At 39.9% G+C, this 6922-nt stretch overlaps 1 protein-coding gene and 1 long non-coding RNA gene across 4 annotated transcripts in view; one reads left to right on the forward strand and one right to left on the reverse strand.

Annotated features, from left to right (window-relative positions):
- Positions 1 to 6922, reverse strand: part of LOC107266921 (TOX high mobility group box family member 3) — a 68376-nt gene that overhangs the window by 56547 nt on the left and 4907 nt on the right. The gene's annotated exons all lie outside the window — the stretch shown is intronic.
- LOC112494212 lies at positions 647 to 2613 on the forward strand. The gene is made up of 3 exons (XR_003059436.1): positions 647 to 1651; positions 1710 to 1906; positions 2014 to 2613. It is a non-coding gene; the product is annotated as an uncharacterized LOC112494212 (long non-coding RNA).

Here is a 6922-nt window from a genome sequence, read left to right on the forward strand (position 1 = left end):
AAGGGGGGGGGGGGGAAGAGAAGGGATGGGAGAATAAAGGAAGCAAGAAGACGCAGAAGATTCGGGCACGAAAGAAAACAAATGAAAGAAGTTCAAGAAACTTTTGCCAGGCTCATCTCACGAGTTGTTATTACCTATACTGCCGATAAGTTTTCAGTCGAGTTGAACGTTGTAAGAAAGTTTCGCGCTTGCGAACTCAGGGCACATCGAGGCATGTGTGTTTAGTGCGTACTGCACGACGAGCTATAATGACATGCATTAGGTTAGTTGAGTTTTAATGCTTTATTGGCCAACCGGTTTATTTAATATTCCCGACAATTTTCATGCCACAATAATAGTACACGATATACTTATTGTTTGCATCATGCGAGCCTTCCGTTAGCGTCAGATTCAACAGCAGGGGCCTCGCGATGGCAATTGGTGGCTGTGCAGTTAACGCAAATGAAAGTTCCATACGTACAAACAGACACGCCGAGCACGTTAGGCATTAACAAAAATCATTCCTAGTCTACGGGGGGGAAAAAAAAGTGAAAATAACAAATTTCATTCCTGATATGAAAACGATAGAATAAAAAGCGTTTCGTTTTATGGAACCGTTTTCATATACATTTTGTTAGATTAAAGTAAAATTTATTTGAGACATGCCTTTGCAGTGTTGTCATTTCAAATTATATTAATATCAATACAGTTGGTGTATCAGCTGCGTAAAGCAGTACCCTGCGAGTTACCCATATTTCGTGTATTCCGAAACGTCGTTCACGGTGTCTGCAGGAAATTCCAGTCTGTGCTAACGCGTCAAAGATTGAAACAAAAAGGAGCAGCCACTTTCGTAATCCCATAATCTAGTTATTACAATGTTATTTTTAAATCGTTCAATCGCTCAATCGCTCGCGTCTGCCCTTGCCACCAAGTGGCATGCTCAACATTGTTCCGTCCTTTCTTTTTCTTCCTGGCAGCGCAGCTTTTGTTCCCTGACGTTCTAACACAACAGTCAAACAGCCGAGTACAGATATGGCCAACGTGAAAAAGGATCCTGGTACCTGTCAGAGAGAATTAATGATGTCGACTTTTGTGTACAGTATTTGAGACAATTTTTTCTGTACTTATTACAGACGCAAAGGTCACCACTGACACTAAAATGGATTGAGAAATCAGTCGGGCTTTAGTAACACGCGTGTCAGTACCTTTTTCATTATAAACTTATAAGAAGCTTCGTCACTGCACCTATCTCTTCGTTTATAACATAATAGTTGTTCAGCAAAAGATTCCAATCCTCTTGTTTGGCCCTGCGGCCCTGAAAGCATCGAGTCATACGGCTCAGCTAGCAGCATAAAGTAACATCTGTGTCCGTCATTTGTCTCGGGACCCAAAATTTCAGCTGTCTCTTCCATGTTCCGAACCTATCTCAACGAGCAGCTTTCACGTTAAATCTGGACAGGCTATACTTCGGATAGAGGATTATAGTCACAATTTATTACTCGCAAGCATACGACACGTGTGCAAGAGAGACAATCGCAAGTTGAAATAAAAAATACAACCGAGCGTTAGTATGCGAGATATAAATTTAATATGAGATATCTAGTAGTAAAAGGAGGTACCAATAAGATGGCGACATGAAACGCGGTTGGAGGGAGAGAAAGGGATGCCCAATGTAAGTATACACTTTGTCTGATTGAACAACTGTTTATAAAAGCTATTTCTTTTTTTAGAGACGGTAATCATATTTCATAATGTGGCGTTGCGTTGGCGAAATCGTAAATGGAATTATACAATGACGGTCAACATTTTTTTACGGATTAATTGGAAAAAACTAATATTGCAACGAATCTAAATACTAGGTCACGTGAAAGTCGCCTTCCAAGCAGCCACATTTATTCGTGCGACACTTCGCAAGAAGCACTTCCAGGTAGGAGTCTTTTCTTCAATATTTTTTTTAAGGAACAGTCAAGGTAAATAATGCTACTCTGGTTACTGCAATAACCAAAGTTGATAAGGTTTATAACAAAATTTAAGATGACCCTTGCCTCAGTGAGAGAGACCGGGGTACTGACACACTGCGTTCCTGTCTAGGGGACTCCTTTACCTTAAAGGTCATACAGAGATGACCCCTTGAAAAGTTACTTTACTTATGGACGAACTGTGGATAGATTTGTAAGGCCCTACTATATGCCTAATTGCTTTGGAGATATGTGAAATGTGAATGGAACATTAAAACGGCAAAAAATTAAATAAATATTATAATTATTTTTCATTGCAGGATAGACTGTGGAGTTTTTTGTTCACGAGAAACGAAACAAAGCAATGTGAGCACAGAGTGCCACAAGAGATAATAAAAATAATAAAATTTTTCCGCTTGTTCCATCAAACACATTATACCAATGAAAAATAAATATAACTAATAAAATTGAAGTTGCGAACATACGCAAAAAAGTAGGTAAGACTGAAATTGGAATTTGCCATACGCTTGGCGGCGCCAGACTTTATCGTGTCTCTTGGTATCGTGTTACAGTTTTTCTAATACACATTTGCAAACAACAGAAAGAACGCTAAAGGCAGTCTAGGTGATATTCGCCTTCCAAAGATTTCATGGTAATTCTGTTTGCAATACCCAGACTAAATTATGTACAGGAACGATAAAAATAACGACCAACATTTTGAACGTTGCGAGCGACGATCGAAATGTTAATCGGGCCGTTCAGCACGCCTAACGTTTTAACCTTTAATGATAAGAATAATTTGATGTATAGTAAAACTAACCATAGTGTGAAAACGCATAAAATAATCGAAACAACTTGTGACGCAACTGCCATGTGCAATTCCTTTGTGTGCAACATTCCTTATGCGAAATTTCGAAGTCTTGTCCAGACATGCCCTAATACTCTGTAAAAATTCCAATACCGGGTGGCGCAGATGAAAGTAGTTCTCATTTATTACGTCACACGGTACATTTGCTAAAGCATTTGAAACGATACTAGAATGCTGACACTTGGTATAAAGTATGACAGAACTGCCTGATTGTTTAGCTGCTAATTGGTTTTACGATTTGACAGTGTGAAAATGACCTCTAAGAGGTTGGCCCCTCATTATGCAAATTTAAAAAAAAATTACAGTTCTGCTCGCCCCCGGAATAGTTCTGCAGTTCCTGATAGTTTTCAAAAATAGTTCTGTTGATTAAATACAAAAAATAGTGATAATCGGAAATGGGGGCCAACTTCACGACGCTCCCCATTTAAAAAAAAAATATAATTTCATTGGCAGTTCTGAATAAATTAACAATAGTTCTATAGTTCTTTGCCCTTTTTATCAATAGTTCCGGTCACTGTCCGCTTGAAAATAAGGTTTAAAAAAATACGCCAGCACACTATCTTTTAGAAAATCATATTTTATTCAATGCTCCGAATAGTTGTCAAAGAGTTCTGAAGTTCCCCCTATAGATTTTGAGTACAGTACACATCCAGATTCCGTAAAGAAATCATTTTCAGATAAGTATTTCAAAAAATCAATTTATCGTATAAAATCCGATATCCCCCCAAATACTGGATAGATTGATCAAGTTCAGGTATTCGTTTTGCAGAACTCTGAGAACTATTCGAAACTCTCATCAGAACTCTCGGAACTCTTAATAAATTTTTCGACCGTGGAACTTCGTCAAATTCCTATCGATGGGCCCAAAATCCCGCACCTCTTTCAATTTTAATTTCGCAGAACTACTGCTAATCTATTCACAACTGCCAAAAAAAATTACATTTTTCCAAAAAAAAAAGGGTGAGGGGGCCACAAAGTTGGTCCCCTTTTTCCAAATATCGCTATCTTTTGCTCTCTCTACTCTACTCTAATTGTTATAATTATTATTTTTAAAGTTGTATAATGAAAAGCCAACTTCACAAAAGTGTGAAAATGTGCATCACGACATTTCCATTATTAAGATTCGAATTCGAAAGAAAATAATCGAGAATCATCGAGAGAAACAAAAATTTAAGAAATAACTTTGAAGAATTTCATTTTCTTTCTTATCTTCTATGAAACAGCATGCAATGGTACAAGCAACTTCCCAAGTGATTGCATAGGAATTGATTTAGAATGCCCCCCCTCCGGCCCTCGAATGTTAACAAAGAAATACGAGAAAATGTACGAACGAGAGAAGAATGAATCAAAAGATAAAACTGTAGCTCGTACAGTGAGGGAGTTTCGTCTAGACGCGGGGAGGTGGAAGTATGGAAGTTAAAATACAGACCTTGGTAAACAAGGGAGCTACAAAGACATATAAAAGTAAGAAAAAAGTTTTTCCGGTATCGCACAACGAGCTGCTCTATCGAATAATCTCTTTGTGTTGGCGCGGGCAACAAAGAAAAAAGGAGGGGAACATACAGGGACGGGCGGGGGGGGGGCCTGAGGGAACTGAAGAAAGAAAAAGTTGGATTGGAATTGTTTTCTTTAGTTTTAAGTGGTTTTGCCCAGCAACAACGCAGCCAACCTGCCTACCCACTCCTCTTCGCCGTATTTCAAGTCCAGTGGCACTCAGGGTTTTCGACCCTCGCATTAGCTCAAATAAACGGAATATGAGCTGCCCTCTCATTATACAATCCCATATATGGCTGAATACAAGGGATAGTTCTCCTTGGAGCTCCTACGAGATGAATGCGTAAGGTGCGTTAGGTCCACAGTGCCACACAGGGCACTGGTATAACGGGCAACCCTCTCCGGCAAATGAATCGATGGAGAGAACAGAAAAAAAATTCAATCTCCCGGTTTAATTTGTCCCTTGAAAATATTCATATTTCTTGGATCGCTTGTCTTTCCTTCCACGTGCCGCGGGATTCCTACTTGAGAAATCGCGCGAGACGCGTTAAGGAAACTTATAAATGTACGATAACGTTAGCATTCCTTCTCGATCGCATTAATTTTGAAGTTTGAATGCAGCAAGAAAGGCAAGCACCGTGCACCATACGTAATCAATACGGAATGCGTACAACATTGATTTGCTGACACGAATCGTTAAATGGGGTCGCAAAATAATAAAATGACTTCAGCGCAAACGTAATCGACGTTAGATATTGCGAAGTCGATTGCGCTCAAATGTATGATTCGCGATTGGGAATATGGACTGCTACGGCGGACTTTGACGAGGAATTTGGCGAGTCGGCAAAGTAATTGCAAGGGCACCGCGAGTAGAATTCCTTAGTGAAAAAAAACATGCACGAGTTTGGGAATTGACCCATAAATTTCAAACAATGACTATTACAAAGAGACTCCGATAAGGGAAACCGATAAAGTTAATTGAATATTATATTGCAAGGATCGGCGGCGGCGCAATAGTTCGCGTGTTATTTATTAGCTGGAAAAATAATTACGTTCCCGGCAATAACGTTTTCACGTAATGGCGTCCCATATCCAGGTCGCAAAAAAGGAGCATTGCGCATGACTAATTTCAGCGTCATAAATCTCCTCGACTCGTTATCTCCCAACGTTATTTCTCTTCTCTTTGATTGTCAGAATTGTAAATGCGTCTATCTCATAGATACGAAAGGACGCAACGAAATGACGGATACCCTTGAAAAACAGTTTACAATCATCAACGGCACAACTTCCTCGTGCATTTAATATATATATAATATAAGAAGTGAGTTGGAACCGTGACTCATATTCCGCAACACAATCTCTCAACTTCTCTCTATAGAGTCGTGCAGTGCAGCAACAGACTAACATAATCTATATTCATTTATCTACGTCATTCCATGCATATCATACTTCCAATAAATTAAAGCAATTATCTTAATTGCACTCGTTTCAAAAGCTACACCAAAGGGAGACGCGGCGGCGGTCAAGTCAACTAAATCTGCGGTTGCGGGCACTCGATAAAATACTTCGTTGATTCAACGCAATAGTTGTAGAAGCAAATAAACGGATACTCAATTCAATGAAACATACATGATGTTAAATCCAACGAAGCATACATCAAATTAACTGTGATTACGTTCAATCAACGAAATATTTTAATTGGCCATTGGCCGGCAGTCGTAGATTTAATTGATTTGACCAAGGACTCTCTTACAGATTGCACCAAAAAAATATTGAATTTTTTATCTCCCCCGGCAAAGGAGACAACGTGCTGTTAAAAAAAAAACAGCCACAAGTCGATTCAAGAGTAAACTACGCTCGACGACGTACCATCGGTACTACCTCATCTTATCTCATCTCGCATAATCCGACTGTCCCCCCCACGCATCTGTCTGAAGCATCACGAGAGTCACGCTTTCGAAAGTAGTTCAGACACGTCGCGTGTCAATGACATTCGAACAATTTTGAAGACAATGCCAGGCGGGTGTTCCCGTTGAATCAACAGCTAAAGGAAAGGAAGGAGGCTTACTGTAATAACATACGTAATACGCACTAAAAGTGGGAAATTTCCATTGCCTCTCTCCTTGAATTACCACTTAAAATTCCACCGACGCAGTTATTTATGTTCCGTGCACTAACTAGGTATAGTCGGAGTTATGCGGTTATGAGCGAAGTCGCGCGAGAGAGTGAGGATCTGGTACATACAAGAGTAGGGATTCGTAGGACTAAACGCTAGAGGTAGGGTCGGCGGTGAGAGGGGGACATATTGATGCGAGTAGTAGGGGAACAGAGAAGCAACACTTCGTACACTTCTTCGTCTCGTGGTGCATTGTTACGGTACTATGTGTCCCTCGGACACGTTTGCATTACGTTGAGTTTTACAACTTTGGCTTTATTTCCTTGTCCTGTTTTCCCCTTTGAGTGAGACTTGAATGTCATTTCGCGTTCTGCGGATGCTTTGTGTTGTACGTTTTTATACCTGTGCCTTCTTAGGAACTAAAATAAATACACTAAGTCCAATGCGATGAAGCGTGAACGCTTGACAGGGAGGTATTGTGACTATCGGTGTTTATGGATTGGGGGG

Source organism: Cephus cinctus, unplaced genomic scaffold, assembly GCF_000341935.2.
Source record: "Cephus cinctus unplaced genomic scaffold, Ccin1 Ccin1_scaffold0330, whole genome shotgun sequence".
In the NCBI taxonomy this organism is placed as follows: Eukaryota; Metazoa; Arthropoda; class Insecta; order Hymenoptera; family Cephidae; genus Cephus; species Cephus cinctus.